The sequence below is a fragment of the Triturus cristatus genome, chromosome 4_1 (assembly GCF_964204655.1).
Source record: "Triturus cristatus chromosome 4_1, aTriCri1.1, whole genome shotgun sequence".
Lineage (NCBI taxonomy): Eukaryota > Metazoa > Chordata > Amphibia > Caudata > Salamandridae > Triturus > Triturus cristatus.
Genome location: NC_140585.1, coordinates 1,275,773,165 through 1,275,801,099, shown reverse-complemented (window position 1 = coordinate 1,275,801,099; position 27,935 = coordinate 1,275,773,165).

The following is a 27,935-nucleotide window of genomic DNA, read 5'->3' as shown; positions in this document are numbered from 1 at the left end:
ATCAGGAAATTTGGGCAGCAATTCAGTCTGTCACAGCCGTCACGTCACCGTCGTATCTGTCGGAAAAAAAAAACGTAGAGCTCTCTCCTCTCTATTCTAACGTCATTTTCATAAGGGAAATAAGGTTCAAGTGATACAAAATAAAAAATTTGGGCTCATCCCATTGGTCAATTGGGATCATCCGGTGAGGTTTCACACAGTTCAGAATATTAGGTCATCCTACATGTCCCATCCGGTTTTTATAAATGTCTATTGTCAGCACTCTTGGCAGACGTCCCGTCGTGACCTTGTTTGGGTACAGAGAGTGTAGGGTCATCTCGAGGCTACTGGTGTGTGTGGTTTGGTACATGCGCACTTGGTCTGGAACCTCGTGGAATGGTGGCCGTCGCGTCGTGTGTGTCAGTCCGCCATCTTGCCTTTAGGCCCAAAGGATAACTTAAGCAAAACAAACGCAAAAAGTAATTAAAACATAGAAATAACGAATAAAATATTAAACCCTCACTAATTCCCCTTTGTGCTTGTAAATATCTAGCATATGGCGACATTTAAAGCGTTCATATTCACCCAGTGATGCCATCTGGTGCAACATACGATAACGTCACAAAAGCAACATATATCATGCGATATTCTAATTTTCTAATATTAGTATGCGTACAGTGGTTAATTATAAATTATTTTAGCCAAGCAAAATGCAATCCCACGTATGTTTCATATATTAGTAATGCTGATTAAACTCCTCACAAACACATTAATAGTATTATAATTAATAGATTATTCTAATTAGTATGAACATGCAGAATGGGGGGGTATACAAAATGTTGTACTACCCGCTCCATCACCTGCACCCCGTACCTTAGCGACTCGGCCGGCCAAGACAGACATTGTGAGGAGACAGCCGATTTGTTGCATCTGCAGTGCGACCCTCACTCACATGTCTGCCTGCCCGATCTCCATATGGCCCACAGTTACAAAGAGACAAGCAGTGGAGAAATGGCAACTCCACCTAGCGGTCGCCAGTGTGCACTGCATTCTTATAGTGACTTGTGCTGCTGTGCAAGCCAGTTTGCACGAAGTAAATCCCCAACACAATTTCGCTAAAGTATAGCCAGTCAGTGTTAAAAGCAGTCTACTGTTCCCCCACGACTTCACGTCAGGCAGTAAGCACCGTAAAAGTGAAAGAGGTGTCACAAAATCACACACAGAAAGCCCCTTCCTGCAGAAGCAGTAGATAAAAGGGGTCCTGGAGGTAGGCTCCTGGCTCATACTTCCCCCCAGAAAGGCTGACATGGGAAGAGTGTGACTGAAAAAAGCACGCATGCTCAGTGCAAGACGCCTAGCACAAACTAGCATTGGCATAGCCAATAGGTCTTGCCTTTGGGACCTTATAAGTGTTTAGCCATGCAACGGTTGATGTTGTTGCACCAAGGATATTGTGCTGCATAACTAAATACTTATAAGGTCCCAAAAGCGAGACCAATAGGCTGTGCCAATGCTTGTTGAGCAGTTGTGGTCTGGCCCTGTCTTCCCGCAGCCGCATCTTCACTTTGCCGATTTCTGGAAGAATTAGCCCCCCCCCCTGAAATTTATATTAGCCCCCCACCCCCTGATATTGGACTCTAGTTGCGCCTTTGCCATTAGTCATTTTACCCTCTCTGCCACCTCCCTCCAGAAACCTTCCCTCTTAACCCCAGGCTATGGCTCATATCCCGACGTCCCAGGGATACAATGGGAACTACAATGAGGCCCTGATGCCCCGTAACGGCAACAGTTGCCAAGGATACTCCCTGACCCCTGTGTTATAGCCGATTAGTGTGGTTCCCAATACCTTCAAATGTCCACCATTGCTCACAGTACCCACTCTCCTACCAATAGTTTGAGTACCAGTTCCCCATCTGTCTACTGCCAAAAATACCTTTAGTGGAGCTTGTAGAAGCCGGTGCAGTCTTGGAATTTGCTCCCTCAGGGCGGCGCTCAGCAACAGGTTGTGCACCAGCGGCCGCCGCGGCTCCGGGAAATTGGTGCAGACAAATGGGTCTAGGTCATTGAGGTACTGAAGCCGGCAGGAGGCTGTGATGGTGGCTAGGGGTTCCTGGGGTTGGGACTCAGGAGCGTGGCATGCGCAGGGCTAACTTCAGTATTTCAGTTACTACTACTACTGCGGTGTGCAGCTCTATAAGGGATTACATTTACTGCCCCGGGTGTACAAGGGAAAAGGAATCTGCCACCCTTATTAGCATGCAAATCGGACGAGCATGAGTCTCTGCCAAACTCTGGAGCTTCAACTAGAGTTGTAGTCTGAACATAGAGAGCTTTGTATTGTCTTCAGCCTCTATTGCCGTAACCAGACGGCTCTCCTGGAAGTAAGGAGGGCGGAGGGGTTCTGAAGAGGAAGAAAAGCCCAACTGTGGGAGGGCAGAGTGCTGGAGGAGGGGCGTATAGTTTTGTGGAGAATGTGCAGTTAGCAATTGAGTAAACAATAGAGGAAGGGAGTATTGCTGCGTAGCCATATTGGGATTATTGTTATCACCTATTTGTGCGAGAGAAAGAGTTGTTGATATTTGGGTGAAGACTTGCTGTGTCCTGTGCCTGCTATTTTGATGCCACTCCACGCCCCTCTTACTGAGTTGAAGGCGGTGATCACACAGTTCTGCCGGCACTTCAATCGTGCGTGGCGCAAAAGAAATACAAATGACGATCCTGTTTTTACCTCTCGACCCACTCCCGGGGCGTGAGGACCTCTGGTCTACAAAAGTACGAGGACGTTGGCATTGCTTCTCCCCCAGACTCATCTCAAGTATTTCATGTGCCCCAATAAAATACAAAGCTGGTGCCACATTCTTACCCCAACAAATGCCAGACATTTAAGCTCTTGTCAGAATGTAATAAGAAGAGCAAGACAGTGGTAAGATAGAAACAGAGATCAGGTTTGCCATTCAAAGTAAATAATAAAAAGCACGCGAGTGGTGCATGCGCACGCGCGCAAAAGTGAAAGCAGGCTGGCGAGTGGTGTGCGATGTGCACACGCCATGACAAGAGAGGAAAGCCAGATGGCGCCTCTACTCATCATTGTGCGCGTAGCCGCACGCTCCATGCCACCAAAAAAAGCTGTGGTATGATTTCGAAAACTCCACTCCTAAATGTCTCGCCAGAGCAGCGCATGCGCTGGCTCAGGCGAGACCTATAAACAAGTGAAGGAAGTCCCACTGCGTGCCCATACACTGCCCCAAGCACAGAATCAGTGGGTGAGAGCTGCCCTGTACGCCTTCTGGTGGGGAACAGCAACCACTGCAAGCTGCCTTGGAAGAGGAGAGAAGCTGGCTGTCACTCTCAGTGAAGAAAGGAGAGGATAGTTTGGCTCCTGGTGGGAAGTGTTCACCACTGCAAGAGAGAGAAGCAAGTACAGCCGAAGAGACTGATCCAGAGAGAGAGGGCTGCACCCTTTTGCCTCACCTGACCCAAATTACTCAGCAGCAGGAAGAAAGTTGAAAAGGACTAGGAGAGTGTCCTGCAAGCCCCTTAGCGGCTGTCTGCCGTCCACCCAAGGGAAGAGTGATGCCCCAATAGATGAAGCAGCAGAGGCAAGCACAGCCAGGAACACAGCCATGGATCCCGCTCACAAATTAAACTGCACAGCTCCCAGTCTCCCATGCTGTAACGGAGACTGGGGCTAGGGAGGAGAGCAGAGACTGGTCAAAAGAGAGATGGACTCCTCCTAGTGGCAACAGGCAACCAGCACAGCAAGAAACTGGCAAGAGTGTGCCACACGCCCCCTGTGGGCTGCATAGCCATTTGAAGGAGAGAGACTGTGAACTACTGCTGGGAGAGAACCCTCATGAGTATAAAGCTCCCCCACCAAGAGAAGCATCAATCGGTCAAGCGAGGTCCAGCGAACATAATGGGACCAAAGGGACTGAGCAAGCCCCACAAAAGCTGCAAGAAGAACATGCGTTGTGCACACCAACAGTGGCTGTTTGATGCCACCGCAAGCAGGGACATAGTTCCGCATGCCCCCAGTGCCTAATGGCCACAACCACAAGTAAAGAGAGCAAGGGCACCCTCACAGACACAAAGCAAGTTACACGAAGAGTCTGGTTCCCTGCAAGGCACCTGCAAAAGAGACTGAGTGCAATGCCAAGAGCCACCAGCATTCCCCCATAGAGGAGAAGAGAGGAAAGGCCTATCATAGCCCGAATGCAGGAGGGAGAGCATCTCCACTGCACCAGCACCACCCCGCAGTGGCCCAGAGACGATCAAGGGAGTCCCCCAACACTGCCATAAGACTGCGTCCTACAGCGGCCCATTGCTGTCAGGAGGAGAGCCGTGTGACCCCAAGTGGCAAGCTGCCACCACCGCAACATGAAGTGAAAGTGGCACAAAGCCACATCATGAAGTAAGGAAAGAGTGGCAGTCCTGTCATCCTAAAGAACGGGATGAACACAGGTGTGCAGGAGAGTTCAACAAGGGGAGAAGAACAAGGACTCGTACCACCACAAAACAAGAGTGCACCAGCAGACACAAGACTGCCACCAAGGTGGAGCAACATCACTGGAGATAGCTCAATGGGAGAACCAAACATGAGCCGCAACAAGCGTGAAATGTGTCTCTCCCCTACGCGACCCATCGCAAAAGTCGGTTCCTGAGCATCGGCAGTCTAAGTTGGACGGCATCCCTGTTCGTGACGGCAGATGCCACGGGTGAAGAACAGCCTCAGCAAAGACACCGTGCCAAGTGGCTGCCAAGTCCCTCCAGACAGCTTCACTCCTGGTGAATCATCATCACCTGTCGGTCTAATGGCAACCTCAACATTATTGCCATGCGCATCACCCAATCCAGCCAAGGAGCAACTTGTCACCAAGTTGGAGCCTCGCACCTGCAAAGCACCAAGAGACCAAGGCATCCTTATCAAAGTGAGAGACCAAGTGTCCAGTGGTTATCTAACAGCCTATCTGCCCCAGTGTCCAGTGTCCTGTTGACAAGCACAAGGACCATTAAGTCACCTACTCTGGCGGTTGCACAAACAGCATTGTCGGATCCTGTCAGGGATCCTGGAGCAGCCCCCAGGTGGCCCACAAGCAGCCCTGCACAGTCCCCATGGTATTGTGGCTGCCTGCATAAGGGCCTCAAGAACATTCCTGCACCCAAGGATCAAGGCACGAGAGATGGTCTGGTAGCGACTTCACCAACAAGGTACCAGGCGGCACCGGGGCTTTGGAGGGTAACGTCTTAAGCATCATCAATGCCATTCCAGTCCTGGCAGATTAGTCATCATTGTTCCCGGTGCCCTCAAGAGAAGACTCTGCAGCGGGGCTCCACCTACGCTCCTGATTTACCATGTTTGAGTTGTCCAACACCAACGGCATCACCGCATCAGCACACAGGTCCTTCCAAGAGTGTGGAAGTGGACATTTAATTGACGGACAGACTGCCAAAGAATCCAAATTCCATCCACGCATTGTTCGTGCCCAGTAGTAGCTGGTTCAACTATGGACATATGCCAAGATGCCCGGGTTCTCCCAGCTGCACCTGTCCACTGTTGTCCTGCGGACTTCCTCTCAAGGCTGAGAGACTGAGTGGTGTCTTATGTGCATAGTTTATTTTCATAGCTTGGACTTTGTTTTGTTTTAGTAACGTTTGAGAGGAATGTAGTGTCCTGATGGACACGTTCTAATGTCTCAGCAGGCACTGAGTTTACCAGCCTCTCCTTGGAGGGCTGGACACACTAGCACCCCACACCCATCCACCACAGGCATCACAAGTGACGTGGGGCTGCAAATAAAAGGGACTGAGTGCACGTGCTCATGGCCAGTTAAATAAATATACTTCATGTGTCTGTGTCACTTATATTAGTAGCATGTGGGACCAGGTCCCACAATACTACACTACTAAGAGACACAAAATATTCAGCTATCTCCGTAGATATGGTGTATACAGCGTGTTTGCAGGAGACGCCTTTGACAGGAGCAGAAAGTATGCAGTTGAAACTGAAGTGGCCGTGCCAATTGTACTATACAACATATCCCACAAACAAGGGTAGTGCTGATATGTGGGAGTTCTAGACTGTCCTTTTAATTACCGTCAATTGTTGGGGTCCAAATGGCTGTTATGGGATGCTGGATGATATACTGGACGACCGCAGTGTGCTAGTTTTAGCTAATGTTTATGCCCCAACGGCGAACCTGTGTAATTTTATGGACCAATTGTACTTTCATATGTGCACAAGGGTGGGCAAACCTGTGTTGTAGTGTGGGGACTTTAATTCCATCCCAAATGTTGAGTTAATGTCCTTTATCTGTGTCGCTGACCAACCAGGAAGAAGTAGGGTCATTCAGGCCCCCCTCTATTTTTGAGAGAGAGTTAGATGGATCACACATACCCTCTACCTGAGGCAGTGTCAAAACAGGCCACTGCTGCTTTGAATAGATGAACGTGATCGTGGCAATTAAATATCGCATTGTGCTGCTGCCCCTCTGCTGCTATGGAATATTCCCATTACCATCTAAAGATCATATCATTTTGGATAAACTCATTAAATATTCAACCATAAACTTTGGATGTTTCTTCTTTTTGAATGAATAAGCGGGAAATACCCTCTGTAGGGTCCAGATTATGCCTACGGGGACTATGCAGGGTGCGCTACCTCTTGCTTTGAACATTTGATTCTCTAGACCAGAGAGCGATACCCTAGGAGCACATCAAAAATAAAGAAAATTTGATTTCTGTACCGGATACATAAGTTGTGTGCACTCATCATATTTTTTAAATATTTCTATTACTCCCACCTTCACAGCTTGTATACCAGAATTGACCTGGTGTTTCGTACACCCCAACTGCATAACCACATCCAAGGTGTGGATAACTCGCCCACACCTTTTCAGATAACAGGCCATTGATCATTGAATTGTCATGGAGTCCCTATATCGAGAGTATCCCAACATGAAGTTTGCAAGTGGGGTCTCTCCAAGACACACTTTACAGGGAAACGTGCACTCAGTAAGTGACTGCTGGGTGGAACAGGATGACTTTAAAGTTTATATGCGGGGTATGCATCACCACCATTTACTGTTTCTGTAAATCGTTATCAAATGTTACCTTCATCCTTGAGGATAAGCTTTTGGTTGAGCGATCTAAGTTCTATAGCAGCTAAGGTGGGAGCACAGAGAGGCAGTGAGTAGATCGACACATATCGATTACAGGGAAGAGCAGGTGCGACATTATGGAGAGGTAGAGAATCTGAGACACTTTTTGGCATGGCTGGTGCTCAGTTAGCAATGTCACATTGCCATAATGGCAATCCAAGCTAGCTGTTAAATAGGACCAATAAAGTTAATGGTCTCCCAATATTTCTATTAATTTCACAGGGACGGCGAGGAACAGTGATGCAATCTTGAATTACTTAACAAGAGCCCAACTGGTTACACTAGATGCAGAGCAATCATCTGAAGTCGAGTCATCCCTAGAGACGGCGGAGATCAGACAGTCTATCAAACACATACCGACTGGTAAAACTCCAAATAATAATGGGCTCCCGGCTGAATTTTACACACAATATATGATGGTCTACTGTTCTGCCTCTGTGAGGGGAGTTTGCGACCCGTAGATATTTGGGAGCCCTGGTATACTGTAATGAAACAAATATGCTGGATGGTAAAACAGTGAAAATTGTGTTGGGCATCAAAGAATTACTTATATTTTAGAAGAAGGTCTCTTAATCACCAAAAGGCAGAATCACATTATCTTAAATGGTCATTCTGCCAAGGCTAATGTCTGTCATTGCGACGTTTTTGCTTTGTTCGCCATAAGTTGGCAGGGTATGCTCAGACGTGAGTCCCTTGCTCACTTTGCCACTTGATTCAAGCAAGCCTGGCTGAAGACGGCTGAAATGCCAGAAACCGGTCCTAGGAAGCTTGTTTCCGGTCCAGGGAAGACCTGGCTTGGCAGTTCGGGCTGGACTGTTCCCATGAGGCACAGGGTCAGACTGATTTGCATATGGTCATGTCTGAACTGGGGTGGCAGAGTGGACTAAAGAACGGTGATGGATTAAACCCAGATCAGTTGACTGGGGGTGAGTGCTTGCAATGTTCAACACTCCGTCCATCATTTCCTTTGGTTTTTGCTTTGTCAATGCGACATTTCCAATGTGTCTTCCATGTAGGTTTTTTCCAATGCTGAATGAGAACCTGGTTGACCTCGTTTGGGGAGAGGGCAATACAGAAGTTCCTTGAAGAATTTACAACATCACCAACCTGAAGCTCCCATATTTTGAATTATAATATGTTGCGTCACAGTCACAGTGGTTGGCAAAATGGGTGACTGATAGCAATAATGTTGAATTGCAATATTTGGGCAGGGGACTTTACCTGGAAGAGGGTCATGAAGTATTTATTAAACCCCTGCGTCAGGCTCGATGCTTTGCCACATCTAGTCACAGTTGCCCAATATTGTTGGAAGCATGTTCTCTAACGCACAGGGGTGGAGATCCCATATGTGCCACAGAAACCATTGTGGTCACTGCTAAGAATTAACACTCTTATAGATAGAAACGATGTATATGTGGGGATTCAGAGGTGAATTATAAAGGAGACTTCATAGATAACATGCAGGTCAATCCCATTTCATGGACTGAAACAAAAATTCCATGTTCCTTCTGGTTAATTGTTGGCAAACCATGAGCTTCCTACTGGCATTAGCGAGACATGGGGTGATGGACAGACTATCCCAGATACTCATTCTACAGATCAAGCTGTTCTCACAATAGGAAGTTACACCTATTTTGTGACACATTTATGTAGCAATTTAATAGCACAATTGAAAGCACTTCTAACTCCACTCAAGGTTGTCTGGGCTATAAATATGGGAAGTGAAATCTCTAACAGTGATTGGATGTTGGAAGTGGGCAGTGGGCTACCCTAAAGCGGGCTCTGGGTACACCTGTTTCCAATTAATTTAGCACCATATACTGTATCACTTCTAGTTAACTCTGAGCAAGGTCCGTAGAATATTTCATGCTGTGTCAGATAAGTATGCCAGATGAAATGCTATTAATGCTGATTTCCAACATATGTTTCGAGCATGCCCAAACTTGACCCCATACTGGCCCGCTGCTTTACAGCAAACCGGTCATATTATTGAGTTGTGAAAGCCTAATACTCGTAAGATTTGTCTATTTAGCATATTGCCACACCCTAAGAAAACTAGAGATTCAACCTGATCTGCAGATTTTGCTCTATTAGTTGAGTGACAGATCGGGATGCAGTGAAAGAGTGGGATGCACTAGCATTAGAGGAGTGGAAGAGGAAACCGGTGAAATGGACTGATGCAGAACCCCATGTGCTATTGGATCTGGCAAATAGACTGCATCATGAACTGGTTCATGCTCTTGTCAAAGATCTCGAAAGATGATCTTTAACCGCCCCACCCTTAAATTAACAATTAATAATTAATCAGTTGTAGGGGCTAGATGGTGGTTTGAGGCTCACTGCAAGGGTGAGTTCCATTGCATCATGACAGTGTTGGCCCCATCAGACTAGCGCCAACAGGGTCCGTATTCAGTCTACTTCTTCACTATCTCCAGTTGGTATACCGTTCAGATGGTGACATTTTCTTGCTTGAAACCGCCTGATTTCTTTTCCATTGTTGATTTGTCTGTTTTGGTTTCCTTTCTGTCCCTTACGTTACTCCCATCTCACCTTCTTATAAATTAAGGATACACTGCAGATAAACTAGGGAACCACAAAGACAGTGGGTTAACCTCACAGTATGTGTAAATATGTAGCACTGCATATGTTTTATTTGAAATTGCTATGCAGAAGCAAAGTCATTGGATGCTTCTGAGTGAATAATAAACCCCATGATTTTGTGTATGTTATTTTGTTTAAGATTACAGATTTATCCTACGAATCTGGTTGCCTCAGCTGATAAAACTGTATGATGCTCAGTACCTCATTGTGTGATTATTGTTAAAATGTTGCTGCATTGCCTCAAACTCAAACTATAAAATAGAAATAAATGCTTTTTTTTTAAGTCAGAAAAAGGGGGATTTCATCAGGACTGATGCCAAGCAGCATCTGATTATGTTGAGGTCTTCCCTGGAATGGACTTCATGCGCTCAGAGCTTTCCTGCCTTTGTCGACAATGCACTGGGACCCTGCTCTTCTGCAACCTGTCATCATCCAACCCCTCTCAGGATCCAGCTTGTCCCGATGATGTCTCATCCGCTGCCACTTTTTCTCCATTAAAGTTAGAAACGAAACTCTCTACTGGGAAGAACCTGGTCCATGGTTCCGACCCATGCTCCTTCGTGGGAAGCCTAAACTTTTGATTTTGAACCAGTCTAATGTAACCATATAACTGTGGCTGGCGCTTTGTGTTCGTTGGCGCTCTTTTTAATTCAGACTTTAAAAATGTATGACTCCACTTCTATTTTCAAGATTTTGGTGTTTTGGTGTCTGTTTGTTTATTAAAATTAACTCTCTTTTTCTAAATTGGTTTGGTATTTTTCTTGTGTTATGTTTCCACCTTTACTATTTTAGTGCTGCATCCATTTTTAGGTTTTGCCAGCACAATACTTGATCTGAGTTTGTGAAATCTACTGTATTTAATATAAATCCTAAAAAGGGCTTAAATCCTACCCTCACTTTTCATTTTTTGATGTGCTTGACGCTTACTGCTTACTTTTACTCCATTTCTATTGGTTGTAGCATATATTTCATGTTGCTTTTCATGTGTTCTTCGTATCAGTGTCCCATGACCGAAGTACTCCTTTTCATCCACTTTGAACTTCTTTCTTATTTTCATTACAAGCAAGCACGCCATCTGAACTCCCATCCTCCTCTTACTCCCTGCCTGTGACTGCTGTATCCTGAGAAAACCAGCAACATGCAAGGGGGATCAAAGGGCTGTCCACCCGGCACTAGAGATTTACCCCTTTCTGGTTTCTGTCTGCATTAGCCCAGTAAAAGGCCACAAAGCACTACCAGTAGTCACCGCAGCCTTAAGACAAGCACAGCGAGAAGTGCGTTCTTTACTCACCATGCCATTTCAGTTTGAACCCAGCCATATGAAAATCAGTCTTAATCCTGTGCCCAGTGGGAACAGTCTGCCCGAACTGCCAGGCCAGGTCTTCCCTGGACTGGAAACAAGCATCATAGGACTGGTTTTGGGGTTTCACCCCTCTTCAGCCAGGATAGCTTGACTCCAGTGGCATGGAGAGCACGGGACCCATGCCTGGGCATACCCGTCCAGCTCTGGGTGACAAATGCAAAAAGAACAGTTGATGGACAGAATGCAGAACAATGTCATACATTCACCCCTGTACAGAGATCTGGGCCTAAATCCATCGTTTTTTTGCTTGCCATGCCATTCCAGTTTGAACCCAGCCATATTCAAATCAGTCATGATCCTTCGCCCAATGGGAACAGTCCAGCCCGAACTGCAAGATCAGGTGCTTCCTGGACTGGAAAAAAGCATCCTAGTACCGGTTTTGGGGTTTTACCCCTCTTCAGCCAGGATAGCTTGACTCCAGTGGCATGGAGAGCATGGGACCCACGTATTGGCATAACCCTCCCACTCGGGGTGACAAATGCAAAAAGAACAGTTGATGGACAGAATACAGAACAATGTCATACATTCACCCCAGTACAGACATCTGGGCCTAAATTCATCATTTTTTTGCTCACCATACCATTCCTGTTTGAACCCAGCCATATACAAATCAGTATTAATCCTGCACCCAATGGGAACAGTCCAGCCCAAACTGCAAGGCTAGGTCCTCCCTGGACTGGAAACAAGCATCCTAGGACAGATTTCAGGGTTTCACCGCTCTTCAGCCAGGATAGCTTGACTCCAGTGGCATGGAGAGCACGGGACCCACGTCTGGGAATACCCGTCCCACTCGATGACAAATGCAAAAAGAACAGTTGATGGACAGAATGCAGATCAATGTCATACATTCACCCCAGTACAGAGTTCTGGGCCTAAATCCATAATTTTTTGCTCAACATGCCATTACAGTTTGAACCCAGCCATATGCAAATCAGTCTTGATCCTGTGCCCAATGGTGACAGTCCAGCCCTAACTGCCAGGCTAGGTCCTCCCTGGACTGGAAACAAGCATCCATGACCGGTTTCGGGGTTTCACCCCTCTTCAGCCAGAATAGCTTTACTCCAGTGGCATGGAGAGCACGGGACCCACGTCTGGGCATACCTGTCCCACTCGGGGTGACAAATGCAAAAAGAACAGTTGATGGACAGAATGCAGACCAATGTCATACATTCACCCCAGTACAGAGATCTGGGCTTAAATCCATTCTTTGTTTGTTCCCCATGTCATTCCAGTTTGAACCCAGCCATATTCAAATCAATCTTGATCCTGCGCCTAATGGGAACAGTCCAGCCCGAGCTGCCAGGCCAGGTCGTCCCTGGACTGGAAACAAGCATCATAGGACCAGTTTTGGGGTATCACCCCTCTTCAGCAAGGATAGCATGACTCCAGTGGCATGGAGAGCACGGGACCCACGTCTGGGCATACCCGTTCGGTCTGGACTGTTCCCATGAGGCACAGGGTCAAGACTGATTTGCATATGGCTGGGAGTGGCATGATGAGCAAAGAACAATGGATTTAAGCCAGATCTCTTGACTGGGGGTGAATGTATGATTTTTTCAGCATTCCGTCCATCATTTATTTGCATAGCACTTTTCACCCTAAGTGGGATGGGTATGCGCAGACGTGAATCCCTTGCTCACTGTGCCACTGGATTCAAGCTAGCCTGTCTGATGAAGGGTAATACCCAGAAACCGGTCCCAGGATGCTTGTTTCTGGTCCAGGGAGGACCTGGCTTGGCAGTTTGGTCTGGACTGTTCCCATGAGGCACAGGGTCAAGACTGATTTGCATATGGCTGGGTCTAAACTGGGGAGGCATGGTGAGCAAAAGAACAATGGATTTAACCCAGATCTCTTGACGGGGGGTGAATGTATGATTTATTCAGCATTCCGTCCATCATTTGTTTGCATAGCACTGTTCACCCTAAGTGGGATGGGTATGCGCCGATGTGGGTCCCTTGCTCACTGTGCCACTGGATTCAAGCTAGCCTGGCTGATGAAGGGCAATACCCAGAAACCGGTCCCAGGATGCATGTTTCCGGTCCAGGGAGGACCTGGCTTAGCAGTTTGGTCTAGACTGTTCCCATGAGGCACACGGTCAAGACTGATTTGCATATGGCTGGTTCTAAACTGGGGTGGCTTGGTGAGCAAAAGAACGATGGATTTATTCCAGATCTCTTGACTGGGGGTGAATGTATGATTTATTCAGCATTCGGTCCATCATTTGTTTGTGCAGCACTTTTCACCCTAGGTGGGATGGGTATGCCCAGACGTGGGTATCTTGCTCACTGTGCCACCGGATTCAATCTAGCCTGGCTGATGAAGGGTAATACCCAGAAACCGATTCCAGGATGCCTGTTTCTGATCCAGGTAGGACCTGGCTTGGCAGTTCGGTCTGGACTGTTCGCATGAGGCACAGGGTCAAGACTGATTTGCATATGGCTGGGTCTTAACTGGGGTGGCATGGTGGGCAAAAGAATGATGGATTTAACCAGATCTCTTGACTGGGGTGAATGTATGATTTATTCAGCATTCTGTCCATAATTTGTTTGCGTAGCACTTTTCACCCTAGGTGGGATGGGTATGCCCAGACGTGGGTCCTTTGCTCATTGTGCCACTGTATTCAAGCTAATGAACGATGAATTTAACCCAGATCTCTTGACTGGGGGTGAATGTATGATTTATGCAGCATTCCGTCCATCTTTTGTTTGCATAGCACCTCACTAATCTAGTCATTACTTCTTGATCGGTCACAGAGTTGCTTCACATGTGCGCTAGTATTTAGCTAAGCATCCATGACAGATAATGGTAAAATATGTTTTATTTTTCTGGAAGGATGAGGGTGAAGGCCCAGGGTACAGAGAAGAAAGCATCTCCTAGGATATGACCAATTGAATCCCACCAACCATGGGGGGGACGGAAGGGGGGCTAAAAAGGTAAGCTAATAGCAGATCTGCCAACTCACATGGTGCCATTATCTGTCACGCATGGTCTTCCAGTGCAGAATCACTATCCTACAGTGTAGACACAGTGAAGTGGACACCCATGCAGGGAACAGTTTTCCAGCTAGTTGTGGTGATGAGCTCAAAGCCCGTCTCCCCATACCAGACCCAGTCCCTCAAGGCTTCCCACCCCCCTCCTCTAATAGTAAAAGTCATTTTAAAGTTTGCACGTCTGTAGTAGTGATTAGATGCAATTCATGCAATGTGGATGGTAGTCCTCGCCTTTAGAGATAGTAGAAAGATTGTACCCCACTAGTCTGAATTATGCTGCCATCAATTAATGAACTCACTCTTATGAATTTTAAAGTCTGAGTGTTATAGACACTGACAAAACATGTATGTCTAGTTTATATTTTGTGCCCTCCCTAGTGCATTAAAAATGCTTCAATTAAATGCTTTTTTTTTTTTTACTTTTGTACACTCATCTGTAATATAAACACTTTGGAGACGTAAAATAGTCACTCACACATTACGATCCAAGCACTGCAAAATAAAGTGAAACAATAGACATACACCAAACAGGCAATACATGAGATGACTTTACAGGTTGTAGTCAAATCACACACGCTGTATACTTTAAATCATTGTTAACAATAGTGCTTGCAGAGATCTGTGCTGTCCAACCAGACTTGGCTGCTCGTGGACCAGTCGGAATCTAGCACTACTCAATCATAGAAAAATCTTAACCCTACCCTTTTGGGACGAAAGTAATAGATACGAATTACAAAGGCACTTAACTCAAAATAAAAACGTTTTACATTATTTTGCAGATGTGGAGTCGACTGGAGCTGCACTTTTTGATCAGAAACTGGAACTGGTGGTACAGAGACCAAAACCAATCCTAGAAAGAAAGACACTTGATAAATATTTAGTAATCATCGAAATTATTCAAACATATAAAAGGAATAAAAAGTCTATTGACATCATAATGTTGGCTGCGTGTAACATATATTACTACCTCCTACACAGTTACTGAACAATCAAGGGGGGCCCGATGGAGGAAGTGGGGCCTGCCTTTGACCGTGGTGCTGGTGACGCCCCACCCCCACTTGGCCCATCTCATCAGCGGCCCTTGTGGAAGTGCGGTGGCCCGCCTGGTGGAATGACCTGCAGCTTCTTACTACCGCTATTAAAGGCACTGGCAGCCCCCCTACTGCGGCGTCTATCCAACATAGCCTGCTAAACATTTGTGAATCCTCAATGAGGAGAGGAGAGGCCGGCAAGAGAACAAGACATGTCATGCCAGGACCTAACCACATGGCATTGGGAGCTGCTGCTGTTCTGATCATCTGACGAACTCAACAGGCGCTGTTGCATGGCATCCGTTGGAACAAAGCAGTCTTCCCAGGTAAGCTACTGGTACTATTTTGCCCACTGATCTAACCTGCCCCTGGAAACCGTGTGACCCTGGGCCCCTGGTAGCGCACTGATGCAGCCTCATCACTGGAGACCTTGATCACCTTACCCCACCACCCCCATCGCTCGAGCTGGGTCAGGTAGCAACTGTTGAATGTGAGAAATCTTCCACAAGGGGGGACCTGTAGGCCCTGAACTGCACTACGATCATTCTACGTGAGGCTCCCCAGGTATCGTACACCTGTAAAACTGCGCTTTATTTCTCAAGGGACCGCAGGTGGTGAGGTGGGGTGCCTGGACTGCCTGTAGACCTGACGTTCTACACACCACACCACTGCATCATTGTAGCCTGCCTTGGCCCTGTCACTGCTGCCTGTTCTTGAGGTTCCTCGTGAGGAGGACCACCTGCGTGGGTGGGCACATCTGGGCTGCTCGTGCTGCGGCACCTGGGTTGACCATCAGCGGGCCCAATCTGCAGACTGCCTTCCATCTGCGAATCTTCTGGACCCATCTAGACACCTCCTCATGATGGACCTTCTCCGGTCAGGCGCCCCCACCACATCCATGAAGACACCACATCAGGGACTGGTTACTCTGCAGCTGTGGGCGCGCTCAATGGCTCCTTCTCCCTGAAAGACAAGCTGAATATTGTATTGGAGGCTGTGGAGAGGAACCGCACATCCTTAGAAAATACCTGTGCCTCTTTGGAGAACAAGATCAACAGTATAGCGACAGACCTCAATCTGCTACACGCTGATCACTGTAAACTGGCAGACAAAGTGCATACTGCAGAGCACACCATAGCTGAGCTTCAGCCGACATCCAAAGAACTGGAATACTCCATTCAGCTGCTGATGAAATGCATCCACACCCTTGAGACCAGGGCAGAAGATGCAGAGGGCCGCTCATGCAGGAACAACATTTACGTGGATCGAGTGGCGTAATACTGTAGAATACTGGGACCACTGACTGTGGGAGCTGCTCCTGTCTGAGGACCTATCGTTGTTCCTTTCAATAGAGTAGGCTCACCACGTCTCAACCCCAAGACCCCCGTCTGGCTCAAATCCTGGGCCTCTGCTGATTTGCCTGCTTCATTATCGCGTTTGTGATAACATATTGTGTGAAACCAGGAAACTTAAAGAAATTGTGGTGGACAATGCCCGCATCATTTCTTTCCGGATTGCACCGTGGCAGTACTGCATCATAGGAACTCCTTCCGGGCAGTCAAGCATCGCCTTCGCAACCTAGTCTTGAAGTACGCACTGCTTTTCCCTGCAAGACTGCGTGTCATGGCTGATGGCAAGGGGTGCCTATTTGACTCTCTTGACGATGCATGGGAATGGCTGGAAATGTCGAGTCTCGCTTCGCCCCGCCAGGCCACAAGAGCGGAACCTGTTACCGTGGGCTCCGGTGGGTGGCACGGCACTCCTCTTAGCCTGCAGCGATCCCGGACCTGGAGCAGATCATACAGAAAAGAAGGCGTGCTCTTAAATCGGTGTTGGACCATGGCACCAGCCCTGATGAACATTTTGCGCAGTTCTCTAGCGAAGATGGCTCCTCCATCATTTGGTCTACAGGCGTGGATTCAATGGACCTACCAGCTTTCACCCCACAGATGGATGATGACATGATTTGAACTTCTCCTAGTCATGCATGTCACTCTCCCTGTTTATCGAACTTAGCAGCTCATGCACTGTCATTCTCTGTTTTTCCTGACTGTCACTTGGCTCTTTTACAACTGATCTGCTAATGCATTGCTAGTTCATTGCATTATGTACATGTGCAGCACATGGTCACCTTGTTCTTCATCCAATACCGGCTGGAACACACATATTCACATCACATGGGGTACACCACCGTTGGCCACTCTACCTCCCAATAACAAAACCCCTTTTGCTGGCTTTGCTGCTGTCTCTCTCATAATTGTTTAAACAGTTTGGGCAGCAAACCCATTGCTCCTCTGCCCCACTAGCATTTAATGGTTATACTTAATTTTTCCCCCCATTTGGCTGTGCCTCTGTGCCCTATGAAACCCTACCACGACACTTGATCCCATACGTCACCAATGCCATCATCAGTCTGGTATTCTGCGCCACTCATGATAACTGCCCTCCTCCTATATATAGATTGACACACACTCGTTTCATTTCCTGGAATGTGCAGGGCATGCACACACCCTCTCGCCGCAACGCCATTTACGCCTATCTCAAGCACCACTCCATGCAGGTGGCTATGCTCCAGGAAATGCACTTAGCATTGGCTGAAGTCAACAATCTCCAGTGTGGCGGGCGTGGCCTGGTCTATGCTACCAACTTCTCCTCCTTTTCAAGAGGAGTTTCAATTTGGATCAGAGCTGGAGTCCCCTTCTCGACTGAGAAGGTGGTAACAGACACTGAGGGCCGTTATGTACTTATCAAGGGCCATTTAAAAGGCTGACACAATTCTTATAGGTGGCATCTATGCACTTAACACAGAGCAACCCCTGTTCCTTCGACGGTAGTCAGAAAGGCTGTGCCCCTGGAATGGAGTTCCATGGCTCCTGGGTGGGGGCTTTAACTGTGTCCTCTAACCACAGACCTTGACAGATCCTTCCCCCCACTATCTAGCACCCCAGCCACCTCTAACATACAGGCCTTACATGACTGGCTCCAGCACTGGCACATGGTAGACATTTGGCGCCAGAGAAATGCCCTTACAAAGTGTATTCCTTCATTTCGTCATGACCTACATGTGAGACTTCACTGATTTGTCTTCACTACTGCCCTCTGTAGCCCGGTTGCTTGTTCTATATAAATAAGGCACTGGCAGCCTCATGCCTTACCACCTCCCTACGCGAAGCACTACTTGTATCCCTTCCTAAACCAGACAGAGACCCCACTGAACAGGCTCATATTGACCTCTGGTGCTGCTTAACACGGATTACAAAGTGCAAGCAAAGATATTGGCAACTCGGCTGGCCCCTCTAGGGCTGCCACTGGTTCATCCATACCAGAATGGATTTGTGCTGTCCCACAGTCCACCCCTAAACTTTAGATGCTTTTTCCACATCCTAAAGTATGCACCAGGCTCATGGCCTGAAGCTGGCTGTCTGGTGCTAGATTTGACTAAGGTCTTTGATTCTTTGGAATGAGCTTTTCTATTCGAAGCCTTATTGCGTTATGGTATTGGGATCACTTTTTACAACTGGTCAAGTTGCTCAACACTCACCTACTGGTCAGGGTTAAGACAGGCCCCCTGATATCTTAATCATTCCAGATCCACAGGGGCACTCACCAGGGCTGCCCGCTCTCGCCCCTACTTTTCTCACTGGCCATGGAACCACTGGCGCTGGCCCTCCGTGCTGGGAGTGTAGGATGGGGTATTCCTCTGAGAGATGGTCTGCACTGTATCTCTCTATGAAGATGACCTACTCATTTATCTTAGGGACCTACACTCCATCCCAGATGCAGTTGCCCTCACAGGTGACCTCTTTGCTCATCTTTCTGGCATCAAGGTCAACTAGGCTAAATCCTGCTTGTTCCCTTCCACTTATTCTCTGCCAGATCCCCACCTCATTCTCAACCAGGTTCAAATGGCCTGGCAACCCACCACACTCTGCTATTTTGGTATAAGGGTGTACCACGCAACCGAAGGCTTATATGATGGTAATCTACAAAGGGTCATTGACTCCTTGAGAGCACAGATGGCTTTCTGGCAGACACTGACACTGTCAGGGAAGAGGCGTAAGAGCTCCTCAAGATGGTCGCCTACCCCGCCTCCTCAATTATTTCACCATTCTCCCCCTCTTCTTTTGCTCCCTGGAAAAGGCAATAATGGAATTCATATGGAACAATTCTCACTGCCGGGTAGCACTGTCGAAACTATACTTGTCCACAGAACAGGGAGGGCTGCTGGTGGCTCATTTTGAGCACTACTATCTTGCATCTCAACTTCAATGGGTGGTCAAATGAATGTCAGGCCTACAGCTTGCAGACACTCCGAGGATTGCACTGATGTGAAGTCTGCTAGATGCCTTACACACATCCCCCCCTGCATGCAAAGGATAGTACCAACTCCTTGTTGGTGGGGGTGGCATATCGCTGCTACCGCCAAGCTCTCTATCTAATGTGTGCAGTAACCCCCTATGCCCCTGTGATACCCCTACTTGACACCCCCAGAAGGCACGCTATTGTGTTGTCAGCAGAAATGACCACCTGGCATGCGGCGGCGTCCACACAATAGGGGACCTTTATCTTGATAATATCCTCCTGTCCTAACAGTGTCTGATAGAAGAAGAAGGCCTTTCACCAGGCCACGTCCTCATATACAATTCACTGGTGACCACCATGGGAAATAGATGGGGTGACATGGCCCTGGAACGCCAGACACACATTACTCTGCAATACATGCATGTAAAGGGACGGGGCAGACACCAGATCCAATGGTTTGCAGACTCACTACATTCTCATGCTGGGTTGTAGCTCACACCCCTCCAGTGCAGGTGGGACGAAGATCTGGGTAGCTCTTGCACAAACAAGGAAAAGTAGACACTGCTGAAGGGTCTGATCCATGTCCCTCTCAAAGCCTGCTTCCACCTTATACAATACTATAATGTACACAGGGCATACCTCACCCCAGGCAAAATAAACCGCTATTTCCAGAGATCAGAAGTTGCCAGCCCCGCTGTTACCTGGTAGACTCAGACTTCCTACAAATGTTTAGGGAGTGCCCGTGCTTGCAACATTACCGGTGGGGAGTCACCACCCAGCTGTCCACCAGTACAGGGTTCTTAGCGCTACATACCTGGAAGGTATGCATTCTAGAATTATTTTGCAGGACCAAGAAAAATAAAGTTGCATCACAATTCCTTGACTTAGGGCTAATAATGGCCAAGTGCCTCGTCACCCGACGATGGAAGGCGAGGGAATCCATAGTGCTTGCAGCCTGAACACCATCTCTCACAACTTGGGCCCAGGAAGAAAGTGTCACCTTGCACACGGAAGACAGGTTAGGGCTACCAAATACCCCATAGCGACCAAGTGGGATGCTCTCCTGGTTGACCAACAAATCGCCACTCAACCAGCTCCAGGCACTCGAGCGGACTCGCCACCACAACAGACAATGGACACAGCTGTACTAATTGGTCAAATGTACAATAGATCTACATGAGGAAGGCTTTACCTGCCCCACAGAGGGTCCCAGGATAACATCTGGTTACCGTGCCTCTGGGCACGCATTTCTTAATTGTTTAACACATGATAAGCAGCTATTTGCGCAGAGGGCGGAGATGGGCAGAGGGAATGTTGGTGTTGTGCTATAGTTTTTTGCCCAGTTTATCTGTTCATTGCTGGCTACACAAATTCCTACATTACTTGGACCTCTTAGTTGTAGCACACCGATTACCCGGAATGTTACAATGTAATTTGATATCTTTATACAAGCTTATACCTGTACATATCCTTTCACGCAGCCAACATTTATGAAGCATGACTTAATTTACACCATGTGCCTGACTCATGTAAATAATACACAAATGGTTGCTATGTAAGCCTTCATGTCAGATGTGCAAACAGCATATATTTGTTGTCAAAAATATATCTCAATAAACAGACTCAAACAAAAAAAAGGTGTCACTCAAGTGCAAATCTTTGAAGCAAACGTACACATCTGCTTTCCATTGCCGCTGGCGACACAGGCCGATGGGATCTCTGCTGCCCGTTCTGATGCTTGCTTGGTCCTTGTTCCCCGTGCTCTCCATTGGCCATTGCCATTATCGGAGAGTAGTTAACTGTGTGGGTCAACCTCTTCAGCAAACCATTAACGTGACCAGTGCAGCAGGGCCGTTTCTAGGTGTTTTGCTGCCCTAGGCAAGAATTGAAAAATGCTGCCCCCTCCCTTTTACTACTATCACTCTCTCCCCCTGTCATCCAGGCTAGAAGAATTAATGCATTAGATATTCCCAAACTCATGTTTTTTGCCGCCCCCCCCCTTTTTCCGCCCTAGGCGGCTAGTCTTGCCTAATGGTAGAAACGGCCCTGCAGTGCAGAATGGTACGCCTGTCCCGCAGTACACTCCTTTCCATAAACCCAGTCTTCCTATATGACATGAACTGGACCACATCATCAGTCGGCGATAAACCGAGAGGGAGCCCTCCCTCCAGGACACTCCAGATACTTGATCGGCACACACGGTGGCATTGCTGTCACTCCAATATTCCATAATCCACCAATATGAGAATGATTTCCTATTAAGAGACCCATTTTTCCAAGGCTAATGGACACTTCAACACAACAGATGGCAATCCCCATAAACATTACTAGTCGCGTTTGGTAACCCAACGACTGGTGATGGCTTCTTTACCTGTGACAAAACGTTCACATCTGTCCTCAGTCCGAGAATCTCTGGCTCATTCATTCCGACAAATGGACAACTGAACAGCTTTTTGCGCTCATTCAACTCCACCTCCCCTGTGGGTAAGTGTGTACAGCTCGGTTTACCCTTTTCCTCCTCAGGTTCACATCACATCCATCATCATTATCTTCTGCTGCTTTTCACCCTCCAAAAAAAGCCAATAATAGTGCCTCCTGATTATGCCGGATTTCAGCCCTGGCTTGAAAGCTCAAAAATAATTTGGGAGGATTAAAGGACTTCATTTGCTTAACTCTCCGAGCTGGAATAAAATACTGTCATCTGACAACGAACGTGATTCTGAAGCAGGACTGATGAGGAGGGGAACAGTTCCTGGATTCTGTCGTTTAGAAATAGCTGGAAGAGGGGTGGGCCTGGCTCATGAAGGAATCACTGATGCCCGTCCCTGCTTTTAAAATACCCAAGACCTGCTTCACTGAAGGCGCGCGGAGTTGCCATCTGACCGCTCCAACGCACCGAATTTGTGTTTACTTCCGCTATTGAGGACTAAGATTAGGGGTGGGCGGAATTTGCGGAATTAACCTTCGCAAATTATCGCGAGAATGTTTAAAATTATCGCAAACAAGCAGAAATATCGCAAAGATGCGGAAGTTTTTTTCCGGCATGTTCGCGAGATTTTCTGCATGGTTGCGGGTCGCCAACTTACCCATGTGGTTGCTTGCGGGCGCGGCCATCTTGTTTTGAGTTGTTCTCGCGGTGCATGATCGCGAGAAGAAAGACGTGATCGCGCGACGCATGACGTCACTGCGGGCGCGAACTGTCGCGAGACAGCGCAAATGGCTAAAAACAATACAACATCTCATGGAGAACGCGACCGGATCAAGAAAACTTGTCGGCGAACGCAGGGATTCAGGTAAGGCGATCGCGCGCGCGCGAGAATGTATCATTTTACAGCGCGAGCAAGAAACAAATTATCGCCAAGCTGCGGAAACCGGAATTTTTGACATTTTCGCGCTCTCCGCGGAACGCAAAAATGTCAAATTATCGCAATTTCCGCGAACGGAACGAAATTTTTGCCCAGGCCTAACTAAGATACCTGGGGGCGGCTTCTTAGAGCGGAAAGGAGACTGGCTCGTCAGGTGTCACCTGAGTTACAGCAGGGACAACGATTACCTGTATCTGGAAGCAGAGGCGCAACTAGAGCCAAATTTCGGGGGGGGGGGGGGGCTGAGCAAAAATTTCGGGGGGGGGGCTGAACTTTAAGCAATAGACAGAGTGGAGCTGCAGGGGCTCTTAGAAGGGGTGAAACAACAGCGAGGCCGCATTAACATGCAAATGGTCTTTTAAAGACCTGTGAAGTGCTCGGGTGTCTCATCCCGGGCTGCCACACACGACGGGGGGGGGGGGCTGAAGCCCTTTGAGTCCAATGGGTGTTGCGCGCCTGTCTGGAAGTCCCACACCAAACAATACCCTGTGGGTTAAGCAAGGACAAAATTGTCTGACGTCACCTATCTACACAGACGCACTTGAAAAATTGAGGACCGATCACAAGGCAGGACATTTTTGGCTGCAAATTGACAACGCTCCCACCTGTGCCCATGTCATTAGCATAGGGCGATCAGGCGTCATAGATTTGCAGGGACAATGTCGGTTTACTACCATCTGGCCGAGCAAATTTCCCTAAATTTGGCCCATGTCCCAGTTTTCAGGGACGGCTGAGCGAACACAAAGGGAGGCACGTTTTCATGTGTATTCCAGTGCATAATAGGTAGCAAGCAACCCCTAGCAGAAAGCGATGCACATAACGTGGATGATGTTGTGTTTAAAACTTGTGTTACATTCCCTTTACAGCCTCACTGAATGTGTTTGTTTGTAAGGGCTATCAGTTAAGCTAATTCGTGCCTGTCAATCAATGCATATTTGCAGTCCTACTTTTATGTTTTTATATTGCCTTGGTTTTTGGTTTTCAAGATCTTGTCACCCTACATTAGTATCACCTGCATACAGGTACTGGCATTTTAGCTAAAAAAATTATGTAAAGCTGACAATTATAAATGTTTGCATTTAATGGGAAATCCAAAACTTCGAGTTTCATCATTCAAAGTGCTGTTAGCTTAAAAAATAAACAGAACTCCCATATATTGTCTATTCAGGGGTCAGAGAGAATGTAGGGGCATATGCATCAAGCTAGGCAATTGCGATTGCTTAATAGTGATTATTAAGGAATCGCTATTAAGGAATCGCAATTGCCTATGCATGTAGGTTTTGCTGAAATATTTGCGATTCCTACAAATTCCTTAATTGCGACTTGCAAATTGCAAATCGCAATTAAGGAATTGTTTCCTATTCATTCCTATAGGCCTAGAGGCCCATAGGAATGAATGGGAATAGCATGCGCAATTTGCGAGTACCAAATAGGTACTCGCAAATTGCGCATGCAGTTTCAAGGGTGCCAAAAGGACACCCTGATGCACCCCTGAAATTGGCATGTGACCACATGTTGCACACACATGCCCCAAGGGCATGTATGTGTGCAACATGGATCTTTGGAAAATGCATTTTTTTGCATTTTTCAAAGTTTTAGCAAATTACCATCAACTTGGAATTGATGGTAATTTTTGATTCTTATTTGCGAAATCGCAAATGTTTGCGGGATAATGCATTGCATTTAAGGAAACGTAATTTGCGATTCCGTAAATGCAATCGCAATTTAGTTGCGATTACTTAAATCGCGATTTTTGCATTTGGGATGATGCATCCCAAATGCAAAAATACCGGTCGCTAAGGGGCAGATTCTGTGAATCTGCCCCTTTGTGACCGGTTTTTTCGTTGATGCATGTGGCCTGTAATCTCTTAAATACAAGCCAAATGGTGTTCGAGGGATTCTGCTGCACCATAGCGATGGATGAAAATACTTGAAGTCTCCAAAAATACAGGTAACTCTTAGGGGAACATTAGAGTTCATGTTTTTAGCATATCTGGGCCATTACTGATGGGGAACAACCATGTGTAAGTTTGTTTCAGCTCAGCACCAACAAGGCACAGTCCAGGCAAACTGCTTAGCTGTATCTCTTGTGCCTGCACTCCATCTGGGGCAGGGTCGGATTGGGATGAAAACTAACCTGGGCACTGCCGAAAAAAGTGGCCCGCATTCATGGAGCATGCAGTGTCATGAAACACAATTTGATTAGTCTCAGGGGTCTCATATTTTAGAGAAATGTTTTGCAAATTAAGCATTTTCAAGCTTATAGAGCCAGTACCATTGGTGAAGACTAGAAGCACTGCAATTCTGAAAACTAAATGCTTCCTTGTAGTCTTGATGTTAAGCACAATGTAGTTAGATGCCCTCTCTCTACCAACCATGTCCATGACTCTGATCATTATATAAATCAGAAATCTAGTTCAAAGTTAAGGGGAGAGGGTTAGGCTAGAATCTCTAGGAACAGAGGTTGTAATGATAAAAGCACGAGAAAGAGCAGCTTTGACATTTCTCCTTGGAGAACAGAACTTCTAATGACAAACAGTATAAAAATAACTTTTGCATATCAGCCATGAAAACATTTTGTAAAACGCTCAAAAGAAATTAAATCTAGCTTCCTCAAAAATGTTGCAGTTTCCCCTTAACGTTAGCCCAACAGCCATAGAAACACCTGGCCCCAGCAAGGCGCCTTCTCTTACCCTCTCCCCGGCCCACCATTGCCTCAGCGTGATGGCATGGAAGGGGAGGGGCATAAGCAAAGGCCACAGCTGAAAGCCCAAGGGCCACAACATCACCTGGCCCCCTCTTGTGAGGCTGTTTGAGTGTTCCCATCCAGTGTCCTCTGTGGAAAGGGGAATAGAAAAAATGACCCAGAGTTCACTAAGACACTGGCCCATCACCTAATGCCCGACTGCCCTCTTTGCCAATTTGACACTGCTCTTAGGTCGTTTGACCAAAAGTGAGGCGCAACAGGTATGTACACCCAGTTTAAGGACCATCCAGACATTCACCTGTAGGAGAGTACAGTCGCTCATTGTACCATCACATCCACCTGCATGAAAATCTATGCCCTTGTTTAAAACGCAGGCTAAATTGCCGACTTCCTAGAGCATCAGACCAGTTGCTTCAGACACCCTGCCTTTCACCAATTAGTTGTTCCCCTTGCAGGCTGAGGTTCTTTTGCTCCTGCCTTGGAAACAACACATTCATGATGATGGGGTGTACTGACCCAGTCTGCGTCAAGCACGCCCAGTTAGAGATGGAACTGACTGGTAGAGTGCTTTCTATCTGTAATATGGGCCCCAGTGTCCCGAAAGGAGGGGAAGCGAGCAAGAAATATTTCAGCACTATTGGGCATCATTAGTTAAGACCACATGAGACTTTGTAGCATAGCATAATGAGGGCCAGCATCTGGGAACACTCGCGCCACTTTCAAGGTGCAAAAGGGATTGATGTCTTTCTGTAACTTCGTTTAGAGGCAAGACCTGGACACAGTTTTTTAATTCCCTTCTGCCTATGAGTCTAATGCTTTGCGTGTCACCTCAAGATATGCTTTTTAGCCATCAGAATATTACATTCTGGAGCTTGTAGTCTCATAGTTGCTAGTAATAAATAGGATACATGTTGCAACATGCTATTGGCTACACAAACTGGAGTGACAGATTGGCCTACCTGAGATATGGAGTAATGTAACAGGGATAAATCTGTTTGCTGTGGCGTGGTGGGAGCTTCAATCGCTTCCGCCAAGCCACAGCAAGCACTCCACTTTCATTCAGCGAGAGCGGAAAAATGCTCTCACTTGCTGGAAGCAGAGCAGTCGTCTGTAAACCTGCCCCCTGTGAAGCGAGCAGGAAAACAGACAAGTTGCTTTCACACACAGGAAGTTGAGTGTTTCGCAGCGCCCTGTGTGTGAAAGCAGTGCCGGCTCCCACAATAGGCAGGGAGCCAGCAGGGACCACGGGGGCCTTGAGGCACCTCCCGTGGTCCGAATGCAGACTGGGTGCCCCGATGATGGGGTCCCTGGGGCCACAATTGTCCCGGGGAGGGTGGCCACGCAGTTCCCCTCCCCATTGCAAAAAGGCCAGGCTTGGGGGATGGGGTCACCGGGGCTTAAATTGGCCAGAGGAGGAGTGGCTCTTGTTCCTCCTCCCCTTTTGAAAAAAAAAAGAACAAGGGATGGGGGCCCTGGGTCCCAAAATTGGCTGGGAGAGGGAGGCCACATGGCACCCTCTCCTCTGTTAAACAAAATAAATTAATTAAAGGACATGCCCAGGGGATGGGTCCCCAGAGCTGTAACCGGCCTGGGGAAGGGGGCCATGCGGCTCCCCCACCATTCAAATGTGGCCTGGCCACTCAGACCCACAGTCTTTAAATGGAGACACTGTTCCTGGAGAGAGAGAGGGCAAAAGAAAGAGAGAGATAAAAATGAAACGAGAGGCCTAGGCTTAATATAAGACCCAACTACTTTAGGATTATGTGTGTGGGGGGGGGGGGCATACCTTAGTTTCTCTTGTTGCCCTCACACACCCCGAAGGATGTCATGCTTCATCATTGGGCGTTTGCTCCTCGTCGGGCCGGCGCTGCAATGCCCTACGGGTCCCCCGAAGGGTCACTTTAGCGGAGATCTTTTAGAGAAAACGCCGTTTGGTGCATGCGGGTGTGTGGTTTGGGTCCTAATAAAAAGATGTGTGGTGATGGGGTGTGTAAGTGACGTGATAGCCTAAAAATGTCTAAGGGTTACTGGGATAAGGTTTAATGTGAATAGCACCCTTGGCATAATAAAAAACCCGTAGGTTGGGTGTTACCTTATTGAAAATAATGTGCCAACAGGTAACTAGTGTGTGGTCAAGCGGTCGACATGTTTCGCGCCCCAATGGTCCAAAAAAGGATCCCTGGCGCTTCCTCAGGACCAAAGAAGAGAGTGAAAGTGAAAGTGCACTAAGGGATACTACCCTCAGTTACTATCCGGGCGTAAACTTCAAGGTAGCACTGCTCTCAGTGTGAGAGTCAGGTCGCTCCAGGATAGACAGCCTAGGTAAATATGGAAACAAAAAGAAAAAAGGGAGAACATCCTATCTATTAAAGAATGTTCACCTATTCAGGAGATTCAAAAAACGAGTGCATAATACAAATATGTACAGAAGGGATATCAC